We start from the raw sequence: 13,558 nt of genomic DNA on the forward strand, positions 1-13,558 counted from the left end.
GGCGGGCCCCTGTAGTCCCAGCTACTCGGGAGGCTGAGGCAGGAGAATGGCGTAAACCCGGGAGGCGGAGCTTGCGGTGAGCTGAGATCCCGCCACTGCACTCCAGCCTGGGCGACAGAGCCAGACTCCGTCTCAAAAAAAAAAAAAAAAAAAGGAAAATAAAGCAGTAAATAGAAGGCTGGAGTCACAGCCCTTTGAATCCTGGCCTAAGGGGAGGGGATGCTGTTGCGGGTGAGGGGTTAATGGAAATCCTTTGAGGTTTTCACAATTCCCATCCTCTTTTTTGCTCTCACTTGGGTTCCCTGGATTGTAGTGCCATGTAATGTCCTGGCTCTGCCATCAAGCAAGCTGCTACAGTGCTAGCTTACCCTCACTGCACTGTTTCTTGTATTTCCTCTCTTCACGCCTCTCCACTCACATTCACATGGCCACGTTTGGGGTAATGTACTCTGACACATCTGAGATATCTGGTTAGCTTGAGATATTGGATGACTTACTATCTCATTTGCACCTTCTCCAGCTGAGGCGGCCTCAACTGCTTAGATCCCTAGTCCCTTTCCTGGACTGGAATTCCTCACCCCATCCTCCCAAAGCTGTAATCTCCTGAGAGTCTGGGTGTGAGGAGAAGTGGGTGATTGAGACATTCCACCACTAACTGGTATCATGGGCGGAAGGAGAGAGAATTTCATGACATGCCTCTGCAAGGTGACTTTGTGTAAGAAAATGATCAAGTAAATAGCCGTTTCTTGTAATATAGCATAAAAAGACACATGACATTTAAATAAAAATGTTGTTAGTATCTTAGCTTGTTTCAATAAATGTTAAGCAGAAGTATATTTATTCAGGTATTTTCTCCTCTCATATGTTTTGAATCTACAGTCAAATGTTTTTCCTTTATATTCAGTTTCCCATACCTTTTTCCATTTGGAATCATGTCAGTCAACTTTATAGGTAAAGACAGTGACATGCTGACAGAAGGTGAACACTACACTGTCCGGTGTCTGATTAAGTTTGCTGGTTAATGCTCTAAAAATTTGGATAAATTAGTTTTTAAAAAGCTGGTAGTAAAAGCCTCATAAAAATTAATCCCAGTTAATAGTATTGTGGAGAACCCATGATGCTGGAGGTGAATACTACTGAAATCACAAAATTGTGGCTTAAGAAGGAACCAGTTTTCTAATTTGAGGCTGTGTGTGTGTGTGTGTGTGTGTGTGTTCATCTTCTTGATGTTTTTGAACCTGTTCTTGGAACTCACTTTCTTCCCATAACTTCATGAGCCATAATGCAATGATTTATTTTTTTTCCTTTCATTCATGAAAGGTCTTTTTTTTTCTTTTTGCTTATATATGTTTTTGCCTGTTCCTGCACTATTCAGTTCCCACCTCTTGTTTTGAGATTATATTCCCTGCCCTGCGTAGTTTATAACTATAAAAATACCAAAGCTTCATCCCAATCTCTGAATTATCCCAAGTAAAACAGTGTTGAATCTCCAAATATCTAGTATAACTGAGTTCTTCATGGTTACCTGAAACTTAACATTGTCAAAACAAAATTGATTAATTTCTCTCCACATCAACTTTATTAATATTTTCATGTTATCACATTTATATCCATATATGCAAAATAACTATATCTTCGAGGCTTATGTATCAGTAGGAACTGAGGCCTACTGCCAATAGCTACATGTGAGGGCTTGGAAGTAGATACCACAAGTCTAGTTAAGCCTTTTGATAACTGCAGCTCCAGCAGATAGCTTGTTTGCAGCTTTATAAGAGATCTACTGCTAGAGACAGGTAGCTAAGCTTCTTCCAAGTTCCTGACCTGCAGAATCTGTGTGAGATAATGAATGTTTTTTAAGCTAAGTTTTAGGGTAAATTTTTATGTATCAGAAGATAACTAATGCAATAACTTTCTAATATAAATAGCATATCCATGTGATTAAACTGTTTTTAAAGTAAAAAGAATGGAGAAGGATCCAGCAGAGCTTTACTGGAGTTGTGCCTTCCTGAGAAGTCAGCCTCGGGGTAGAAAAAGGACTTGGTGGTCCTGGAAGCACGGACAAACTATCCTTGAGGTTCTGTTGGAAATCATAAAGGATTTGAGTCATAAGGATGTTGAAGGTCATGTAAATTAAAACTTTCACCTAAAGCAACCATCTCTCCAGTCTTGACAAATAACTGAAAGGATCTGAACTGAAGAGATTCACTTAGGAGGGATGACAATTATATGGTGGCTATAGTGAGGACTCAAGTCATAGCTCAGGCTCTGATGAAAGAAAGTGAGAAGTCACTCCATTACCTTTTAATCTTCTAATTATAAAACATGAATAGACAAACTTTTGCTATACAGATGGCAAATCTGGCAATGCTGCTGGCACTATGCATGAAATAGTTGGTTTACAGGATGTTTTCTACTCTAAAACAAAATATTCTTGTAGTGTTTCATGTTCAAGAGTATATTCATCAAATTCCAAAGAGTTTTGGCCTGACTTCAGTTAACAGGTAAGCCGCCATCAAAGAAAGCAAGAGTTCCTCAGACACAGATTTAGCTGATAAATTGGAAGCATATGCTCGGGATCACGCCACTTTGCAGAATTAAGAGAAGACTAAAGCAGCAGCAGACTCCATGGAAGTTTCAGCTGAAATAACAACATCATTAGCAGTAGCTTTCTGAAGCTTATTACTGGCTTTAAGCATGTACTCATAGGATGTGCTCAGAAAGTGTGATGTTATATGTTCCTATGAAGACTGAAGTCAACCTACCATAGTCTTCTGGACTTCTGGAAATAAGAAATTTGCAAATTGTAACACCCTCTTAAGATATGAATTTTTGAAAATTAAGTGCAGTCCAGTTTTCTGATGCAATATATGTGCTCCTTTCATCACACTGGTTTATGAATTGACAGTGAGGAACAACTTGTCCACCCTAAAAGTATTCAATATGAGTATACAAGTTAGAAAGCTTTCCTAGTGGAATAACTTAATGTGTAAAGGAATATCAGAGGCTGGGTAATTTATAAGGAAAATAAATTTATTTGGCTCATGGTTCTGCAGGCTGTATAAGCATGGCATCAGCATTGGTTTAGTTTCTGGTGAGGCCTCAGGAAGCTTTTACTCATGGCAGAAGATGAAAGGGGGGCAGTCGTGTCACATGGTGAGAGAGGGAGCAAGAGAGAGAGGCAGGAGGTGTCAAACTCTTTAAGAGTTAAATCTCCTGGTAACTAAAAGAATAAAATCTCACTACAGAGAACTAATTACCACAAGGGCGGCACCAAGCCATTCATGAGGGAGCCAACCTCTTGATTCAAATACCTCCCACCAGGCCCCACTTCCAATATTGGGGATCACATTTCAACATGCGATTTGGAGGGGGAAAATATCCAAACTATATAAGATACCAAATGCTTCTGCCTAATATTTCAAAAAGTTTTCCAAAAGTGCATAGAACTTTAATCTTTGAATGAGAGTAGAAGTGGCTGACAAGATGCAATATGTCAAACACGAGTAGCAATGGCAAAAACTATAATTGGAGAAAGATTTACACTCATGCAAAATATAAAACAAAGATAACAGTGGAACCACACGGGAGGCCCATTAACTCATCATTTTGGTTGATTTGAGGTATAAGTCATAGATTCTACATATCTGTTTTTATGAAGAAAGAGGCTAGACATTTTTATACATTTATTTGGTAAGATATAAGGAGTAGACCAGAGTGAAGAATGGGTCGAACAATAAAGGATATTGGAAAATATAGACTCATTAAATCTGTAATATGTGTTGCACTGTTAGAAAAGTGCTGGCTGATGGACTTCTAATGATTGAGATCAATAATCTGATTGGCATTGTTATTATGCACTTTGCCCTTATATTTTCTCTCTTGGCTTCTATGATACCAACGTAATTAAAATTACTCCACCCAGAAGTTATACAAAACTTCCTTTTGAGTGTTTTGAAAACTTTAGAGAAACTGAATCCATTACTTAACCAGTAAAACTGTTTCAAAAAGTAAGTTATAAATCAGAGATAACATACAGAAATGATAATAAAAGGAGTAGATTTTATGAAGCCACATTTAGTACACATGGCCACAGCAACTTGAATTATTCATTGTCTCTTAAGGATATATTTTGATGGATGGAAACGCAATATTGTTCAGTGGATAGAAGGTGAGGCCCTGACCTCTATCCTGCAGCCTTGAGAGACTTTACTCAACTGCAGCCTTGAGTAAAGTACACAGATTCCTCAAAACAGAAAAAAAAAAAAAGTCTAATCCCAGCAATGCAAAGGATATGAGACAAAAGTTACATTGTATCTAAGGATTCACTAGGAAAGAAATATAATGAAGGCACCTCTGATCAGGAAAACAGTGGCTCTGTCAATTTCTACATTTAAAAAGGCCCATCCACTGGCTCAGAAAAAGCTTCAGAGGGAAATTTTACACAAAACAAATGTATTACCAACCCAACTGTACCATGGCCTAATGTTCAACAAGTGGATATATCAGTTCTAGATTTGTCTGATGGCTGAGGAAACTGTTTTAGTCAACATAGTGGAAGTATCATAGTATAAAGACAGACCATTTTGTTCTGTATTTGAAGTTTTCAAAGAATTTTTGGTGCTTTATCACTTAGCATTTATGTAGATTGTTAATGGTAACAAACAAATTAACTCTTTGATTAAATTATTAATAATTATGGCATCCTAAGGGTTAAAAGAAAATTAAAAATGGGCTTAGCTCGCAGGAACAGAAATAGGGATAGAGGACAGCAAATGTTCTGAGAAACTGGGCCAGCTCTAAATGGCTCACTTGCAACCAAACATTAAACCCAAACCTGTGCTGGGTCCATCCTACAGACTGGCCGAGAGATGGATGGAAGGAGTACTCAGATACAGGTATGCAGTGTAAGAGTAGCTATGGGGCTGCTAGTGGCTGAAGAAAAGGGCAGCCTCGAACAGCTTGAGCTGCTTGCTTTTATTCAGTACACATATAATGCTGAAAGCCTGGAGCAAACACAATCTGTGGGTAATTAATATTGTTGCCCCTCTCAGGGAGCAGTCACACACATGGATGATCAAAGGTCAGTTTCTAGACAACAAAAGTAAACAAGCCATTTAAGGTAAATCCCCCTACACTCCCTTGTACCTAGTCCTCGCCCTCTGCCTCAGGGTAAGAGAACAGCTGCCTTCAGCTTATTCTCCCCCAAAGTTATGCAGAGCCTTCCAACCTTTCAAAAGGCCTGCTCCTTTCCCTATAGCTTCTCCCACCACTCTGACTGATCCCCCACATGCTTGTACCCAAGCATCCTGTTTCAAGCATTTAGTCCAAGCAGCATGACCATTTAAAAACCCCTCTAGTCTCCACTTCATCACAGACAGCCTTCCCTCTGCTGTTTGGCCCATTGCTCTCTTGCAATATATCTCCCCTTTCTCTAATATATCTGCCTTTCTAAACTTATGACTGTCTTGGTAAATTCTTTTTCCACCCATGCTGGCCTCAGGCAGTCATTGACCATGACATTTTGTGATTCTCTCCCCTCTTTCTTTCTGTCTTCCAACTCAGGATCCTCTGTGGACAGCACCCAAGATGGAAACAACTGACAGTCTATGGCCAGGGCTATACTCTGGTGAAACTGAAAGTTGTCTGCATGGAAGTGTCTGACTACCACCACCCACTCAGGTGAGGGACCTAAGTTCATTTTCTTTTTTCAGACTTCCAGCAGCCAACATCTAGTAGCGCTCTGGTAACTAGTGGCATCTGACCAGGGCAGCTCCCTGGTGTTGCCAGAAGGCCAAAGGGCAAACGTCTGGCTGCCTTGTCCAGAGGGAGAAAGGTTGTCTCCTATCCTTTCTGGTCAGAGGTCTCCAATCCCTGCATGTTGCAGAATTATCAGCAGCAGCTCCTCTAGGGCAAATCCACATACATTTTGAGTGACATAAACCATCTCTTCCTCTTACTCTAATTCTCACATAAAGGTAGCCAGACCTCTGGCTCCAAATGTTCCCAAATCAGGTGATCTCCAGTGGCCTCAGAGTGAGGAGTCTCCCCATTCCCATCCTTTCTCCTGGGGCTGGTTCCAGGCTGATTTCTCCCTTCACCTTCATACCTCTGACCTGGACAGGCCATCTAGTGCAAGGTCCCAGTAGTATTGTCCCCAGTGCCAGGAGGTCTTTCCGAATAGGTGCAATACACCTCTAGGAAGGACATCTCAGAAGTACCCCAGTAGACTTAAGTGGTATCCTTTCCCCTGTCAGGACACCTTTAGAAAAAGTGCACTTTATGCCCCAGCAGACATCAGCCTCCAGTGGCTCATCATTTTCCAGTTCCAGCATAGAGCAAACTTTGTGTATTCCTTCAGACTCACCTCTGGGTTGCATCCTAAAACATTGGGACAAATTTCACTCTCAGACTCCCAAGAAGAATTGCCTGATTTTCTTGTGTAATGTCGTTTGGCCTGTTGATAAACTCTCAGATCAATTAACCTAGACTCTGAATAGGACTTTGGATTTTAATACTTTTTTCAACTTAATCTGTGTTGTCAAAATTCCTCCAAATGGCCTGAGGTTCCTTATAGCCAGGCTTTTATGTCCCTGGGGTTGGGACCCAGACCTTCAAGGAAACTGTTGAATGTGCCTAGCAAAGTTCTTACCTCCTCCCCCTGACTTCAGACATTTTAGATGAACCCTCTTTCATACTCCCATTGTCAAGATCCTCCCCACCTTCCTCCCCTTCCTCCTCCCCAACAGTGTGTCTACTCCAATGCCTTCCCCTCCTTCCACTCCACCTTCCACCTCCTTCTCTCTGCCTCTCCCCTACCTTGAACTTTTTTCTCCCCTCACATACCGGATAGGGAGCCATTTATTATCCCACTTCAGCCCCAGGAAAAGTTTTGCTACTCTGAGAAGTGGCAAACCATTTCTAAAAACCATCAGAGTCCATGTTCCTTTCCCATTTTGGACTTCTATCAGATACAAGCTAAACTGGCTCCCTTTGGACCAAGGCCAGGACCCTTCTCACTTCATAAAAGAATTTAGAGTACATTTTGTTTCCTCTGATTTCATTCGTCTGGACGTTTATATTGTCTTTACCACCTGTTGTACTCATGAGGAAAGGTCCCACATTTTGTCTCTAGCTCAATGGTGGAAAGATGAAGTTCATGTCCAGAGCCCTTAGGATTCTCCCCCCGGGAGAACAGAGTTCCTGTGTTATGCCCAGACCGTTTATTCCCCGAAGAAGACCAGCAGAGTCCAGAGTCAAAGCCAAGCGGCAAGGATCTTTACTGCAAGTTCAAACTTGGTCCCTCTGTTCCACAACATACAAGAGGGCCCCAAACAATGCGTGCGCTCGCTTTTTATAGCCCGATGTAAATAGGTTGTAAGGTTACAGAGGAACAAGGGAATTCTTTAGGTTACAGCATTACAATTGGTTAACATTAAGTTATACATTTAGCGGTGATCTATTGGTTCCCGTGCATTCAGTAAAACTACAAACAGCTGTGTCGTTATCAGGGATTTTTTTCCAGGTGGTGTTTTTCTAAAGTTGAGATATACGGTGGGACGTGTTTGTACTGGGCTCAGGAAGTTGAGAGATATGAGAGATATATGGTGTTTGTACTGGGCCCAGGAAATTGAGAGATATATGTTGTTTGTACTGGGCCCAGGAAATTGAGAGATATATGTTGTTTGTACTGGGCCCAGGAAATTGAGAGATATATGTTGTTTGTACTGGGCCCAGGAAATTGAGAGATATATGTTGTTTGTACTGGGCCCAGGACTGAGGAATGTGCCTGATTTCTTTCACCTGATGTTGATTCTAGATGGACCTACCAAGAGGGAAACACTGGCAGGGAATGCCATAATCATATAATTACTTGTTTAATTGAAGGCATGAAAAAGGCTGCCATAAAACTGGTCAACTAAACCAAGTTAAGAGAGGTAACATAGGGGTCAAATGAAAACCTAGCTCTATTTTACTCCAAGCTGGCTGGAGCCAAGAGAAAATATACTAATGTGGACCCCAAAAGCCCAGAAAACCTAGCTATTTTGGCTGTTTTTTGATTGTTTGTTTGTTTTATTAGCCAGATGTCTCCAAATATTGGACACAAACTCCAGAAACTAGACCAAAGACCACAAACACCATTCACCATCTTGCTGGACATGGCCTTCAAGCTCTTTAATAATGGGAGGAAATATCACAGTCTGAATGGGATAGGAAGGATTGAGAAAGAGATAAGTGGCAGACTCACTACCTGGCTGCTGCCATTGCAAACTCTCTGCCCGTACTAAGGGCCCCCAGCCAGCCATCAGCCTGGAGCCTTATGGGCACAAAGGAGCTCACTATCTGCTATTGCTATAATCAGCCAGGGAATATCAGCCAGAACTGCCAAAACCCTCCTCAATCATCTCTTACTTACTGCAAATAAGTGGGGCATTGGAAATGGATTACCTCTCTCTTCCTCATGTAGGAGGGTCATCCCACAACCAGCAACCCAGTTTTGGGAGCCAGTTTGGGAGAACAGCAATGGCAAATGCCCCTAACTCTGTTCCTCAGCTATGAGGAAGCTGATGGAACAGAGAAAGCAAAAAGAGATGACTGATGGGGCTCAGAGGCCATTCAGGCCCCTGTATTTACCATTCTATGGCTGAGCCTCCGGTAACTCTAAATAGAGCAGGAAATAAGATTGAGTTTTTATTTGACACAGGAGCTAATTATTCAGCCCTAATTAATCTTTCTGGGCTTACCTTTTTGTCTTTGATCCTTCTCGCCAGCACGACAGGCCACAGCAGTGATGCTTTATCTCCCCATAGTATGCACCCTGGGGAAAAATGTTTTCACTCAGTCTTTCCAGGTTCTACCAAGCTACTGTCCTATCCCATTACTTGGGACACAACAACAAACTCCAAACTAGCTTTAAATTCCCTGAGCATGCCTGCCCAATATTGGCATTACTAGCTCCTCCCACCAAAAGCCCCAAGGTCCTAAAATCCTCCATTTTATAAGTTCCTCCAGAGGTATGGAATATCTCCACTGCAGAAAGTTCTTTGTTTGCAGACTCTGTAAATATTCATCTGAATACCTAATATTTTCCCTAGGATCCCATAACATGCCTTAAATCTTGAAGCCCAAATGGGCCTACAGACTCTAATAGAAAAATTATTGGTCATGGGGTTATTAAGTCTTTGCAAGTGGCCAAAGAACCCTGATGGTAGCTGTTAAAAACTCAGATAGCACATATAAAATGGTACAAGACCTAAGGGCCATCAGTGAGGCAGTAATCCCTATATATCCCAGTCGTTTCCAATTTCTACACCCTTTAAGGGTAAATTCTCTCTGGCACTTCGTGGTTCACAGTATTAGATTTTAAAAATGCCTTATTTTGCATTCCAATACATTCAGACTACCAATTCTTATTTGCCTTTGAATGGGAAAACCCCTCCACCCATGTTTCTCAACAGTTAACCTGGACAGTCCTTCCCCAGGGATTTAGGGATAGCCCACACTTGTTTGGACACACTCTTGTTAAAGACCTGTCCACCCTCCAAATCTTTCCTAATAATGCCCTGCTTCAGTCTAACGGAGAGGAGCCCACAAACCTGCCCCTCTCCTTAAACCCCTTCAAAGATGAGGGACTCTGCCAGGGGAGGACTGGCAACTAGATTTTATACACATGCTTACTTGCTAGTCTTTGTAGATACTGTTACTGGATGAATAAAAGCCTTTCCCACAAAAACTACGGGGCCTTCAAAGTCATCATGGCCTTTTTGGACCAGATACCTTCCCATTTTGGGCTCCCTTGTTCCCTACAGTCAGACAATGGCTCTACTTTTATTTCTCAGATAACACAGGGAGTAAATGAAGCTCTTCAAATTAAGTATTACTTACATATATCCTGGCACCCACAATCTCCGGGGAAAGTAGAAAGAGTCATAAAAAGATTCCTTAACAAATTACACTATATCCCACTCTGAAATCTGACCAAATTCCCACCATTGTGGACCTTATCTCAGTTAACACAGTACTGCTCTGAAAATCAGGATTATACTTTATTTGTGTAACTAATGCTTATGTATCCCTGCTTGTTCTCTAGAATATGTAACTCCACCTCCCAACTCTACACTGCTAACTTAACTGAACTAATGCCAATGCTAGGCCTCCAACAGTCTCCCATATACTGAGATGAAAGGGCCATTCACTTAATTTCCTTTCTTGCCAGCTTAAGTATAACTGGTGCTGCAGTGGCAGGAATTACAGATGTTGTCCTTGTCTCCTCTTTCCCCAAGAATTTGCAAAATTCCTGGACACAATCAGAGAAACATTAAATAAAATGAATCAACAAATCAATACCCCTGCTGGAGTAGTCCTACAAAATAGATGAGCCCTTAATCTACTCACAGTAGCCCAGGGAAGGACATGCTTTTTTCTTCAGGAAGAATGTTGTTTCTGTGTAAATCAATCAGGAAATATCCAGCAAAAATCAAGGGAAGTACAGGAGCAGGTCACTTGATTATGAAGAAAACCACTTTAAAATACCTAATTTCTTAAAGAAGGTTCTAGGAGGCTCTATGAGAGCCCTCTGCGGGGACCAATTGCATCTATACTGCTACTTCTCTCCAGTACTTGCCTCTCTAATTTACTGGTTAAATTTGTTTTTTTCCAGAATGTGGCAGTTTCATACCAAGCTTCTGATGACGCAAGGGTATCAGTGAATTGTCCCCAGAGATCCCAGAGTCTCCTTTAGACTCTGCTAGACATCAGTTCCATAGAAACATGCTCTCTCTCCCAAGACCCATCTTCCAGGTGTGCCCAACCTTTTAAGTCCTATAACCTGAGACAGTGGCCCATGGGGTCCCTCTACCCACCAATAACTGTAGGTAGAGTCAGCTTTATGCCCCAGAGCAGCAGAAAGTAGTTGGAAGATGAGACCTCTGTCATAATACCTAAGATTTGTCCTTGTTATTCTGTCAGAGAGGGTAGGGGAATGTGGAACCCAAAAGAGTTAAAAGAAAATTAATAAATGGGCTTAGCTGGCAGGAAAGAAACAGCGTTAGACGGGAGTGAATGTTTAAGAAACTGGGCCAACTGCAGATGGCTCACTTTCACCCAAACATCAAACCCAAGCACTCAGCTCACTGCCCACCGGCACCCAAATATCCTGTTTCAAGCATTCAGCTCAAGCAACGACCCTTTAAAATACTCATCAAGTCCCTGCTTTGTTGCAGACAGCCTTCCCTCTGCTGTACTGCCCACTGCTTTCTTGCAATGCATCTCCTCCTTTCTCTAATAAATCTGCCTTTCTAAACTCATTACTGTCTTGGTAAATTCTTTACCTGCCCTTGCACGGGCCTCAGGCAGTCACTGACCACAACAGTAATCAGATTAAAGAAAATGATAGAAGAGTAGAGTTGTGAATATATAGAGGAACTGAAGATATAAATTAGGCTTTGGGGTACAGGTTGAATATGTGGGGATTTCAGAAGTTATACCACTCATATATCTAATGTGCTTTCCTGTAGAAATATGCAACAGAATCATCATGATTAATTCATCACCTGATTATGAAAGACATAATTAATTTTTAGGGCATTGACATTTTACTACAGCAACGTTTTCCATCTTTATAGAAATATTTTCATTCACTGATTTTCTATTTGGAGTTCTATATGATGCCAGAAAGCACTATAGACGGTTCTATGTTACATATTTTTATATATTATATGTTTATATTTTTATATTGTATATTTGCTATAAATTCAAAATTATCCGAATACTAAAATATTAAATTGGAAATCATCATGGTAGCTGGGACATATCCTGAAAACTAAGGTCCTCATTGCTGTTCAGTACAGCGGGGCTCAGGTCTGCGTGCTCTCTGTACTACCTCACTTCCACTCTGACCAAACCAATAGCACCCCTGAATTTATTCACAAATTTCCTGCCGGCAAGGTTCCTGCATTTGAGAGTGACGATGGATTTTGTGTGTTTGAAAGCAATGTCACTGCCTACTATGTCAGCAATGAGGAACAGTGAGAAAGTACTCCATAGACAGCAGCCCAGGTGGTGCAGTGGGTGAGCTCCGCTGATAGCAATGCAGTGCCCCCAGCAAATACCTCGGTGTTCCCCACCTTGGGCATCGTGCACTACAACAAACCGGCTACTGAGAATGCAAAGCCGGAGGTGAGGCGAATTCTGGGGGCTGCTGGATGCTCACTTGAAGCCGAGGACTCTTCGTCTGGCTGACATCGCAGTTGTCTGCACTCTGTTGTGGCTCTATAAGCAGGTCCTGGAGCCTTCTTTCTGCCAGGCCTTTCCCAATACCAATGCTGGTTCCTCAACTTCATTAACCAGCCCCAATTCCGGACTGTCTTAGGGAAGGTGAGACTGTCTGAGAACATGGCTCAGTTTGATGCTAAAAAGCTTGCAGAAAGCCAGTCTGAAAAAGACACCCCGTGGAAAGGGAAAGGTTCACGGGAAAGGAAGCAGTAGCCCCAGGCTGAGCGGAAGGAGGAGGAAAAGGCCACTGCCCCCGCTCCTGAGGAGGAGATGGACGAACGTTGAGCAGGTGCTGGCTGCTGAGCCCAAGGTCAAAGACTTCTTCGCTCACTTTCTCAGGAGTACCTTTGTTTTGGATGAATTTAAGTGCAAGTACTCAAACGAGGACACACGCTTTGTGGCGCTGCCCTATTTCTGGGAGCACTTTGATAAGGATGATTGATCCCTGTGGTAATCAGAATATCTCTTCCCTAAAGAACTCACTCAGACCTTTATGACTTGCAGTCTCATCACTGGAATGTTCAAGCGACTGGACAAGCTGAGGAAGATGACTTTGCCAGTGTCGTCCTCTTTGGAACCAACAACAGCAGCTCTATTTCTGGAGTCTGCGACTTCTGAGGCCAGGAGCTTGCCTTTCTACTCAGTCCAGATTGGCAGATGGACTACCAGTCATGCACATGGCAAAAACCGGCTCCTGGCAGCGGGGAGCCTGATTGGAGCGTACTTCTCCTGGAAGGAGACCTTCCAGAATATGGGCAAAGAGCGATATTGTCAAGTGAATATCTCTTGCCAACGCCTACCTGCCTGCAGGGTGATGGGGGTCATTTAAGGAAAATGAACATTGAAAAATGAAACTAAACTAAAATAAATAATAAAATAAAATAGAGATGGTCGACAAGAGTCTATTTATGGGATCTCATACTCCATGTTGAAGAATCGGGGAAATACATTGTCCTAAGTTGAATTTCTTTTTCCTACTAAAACACACACCCCTTCCCCAGGAATGAAATTCTCTTGTTTTTCTGATGTTTTCCTCAGTCTCTGAAATAGTGTTTGGTATAATCAGATCCCAAAACAGATGTTCTGAATTCCCAGGAAAATAAAATTAAAAGTTGTTTAAAGATAAATTGATTTCGCATTTCAAAACATTTCAGCTCTACTTTAAGTATGTCAAATGTGTTAGAAAACTAATCTGCAAGGGAACTTTTTTTATTTTCTTAAAATTGAACACATATGACAGGAATTATCTTTCACTGATTCAGTAATAATTTTAATAATAATAACTGAC

At 41.8% G+C, this 13,558-nt stretch overlaps 1 pseudogene; it reads left to right on the top strand.

Moving 5' to 3' along the window:
- Nucleotides 1-1,963: 1,963 nt before the first annotated feature.
- Nucleotides 1,964-13,099, top strand: LOC117084944 (annotated as a pseudogene).
- The last annotated feature ends 459 nt before the right edge of the window (nucleotides 13,100-13,558 follow it).

This window comes from Trachypithecus francoisi, unplaced genomic scaffold (assembly GCF_009764315.1).
Source record: "Trachypithecus francoisi isolate TF-2019V2 unplaced genomic scaffold, Tfra_2.0 Lachesis_group1, whole genome shotgun sequence".
NCBI lineage: Eukaryota > Metazoa > Chordata > Mammalia > Primates > Cercopithecidae > Trachypithecus > Trachypithecus francoisi.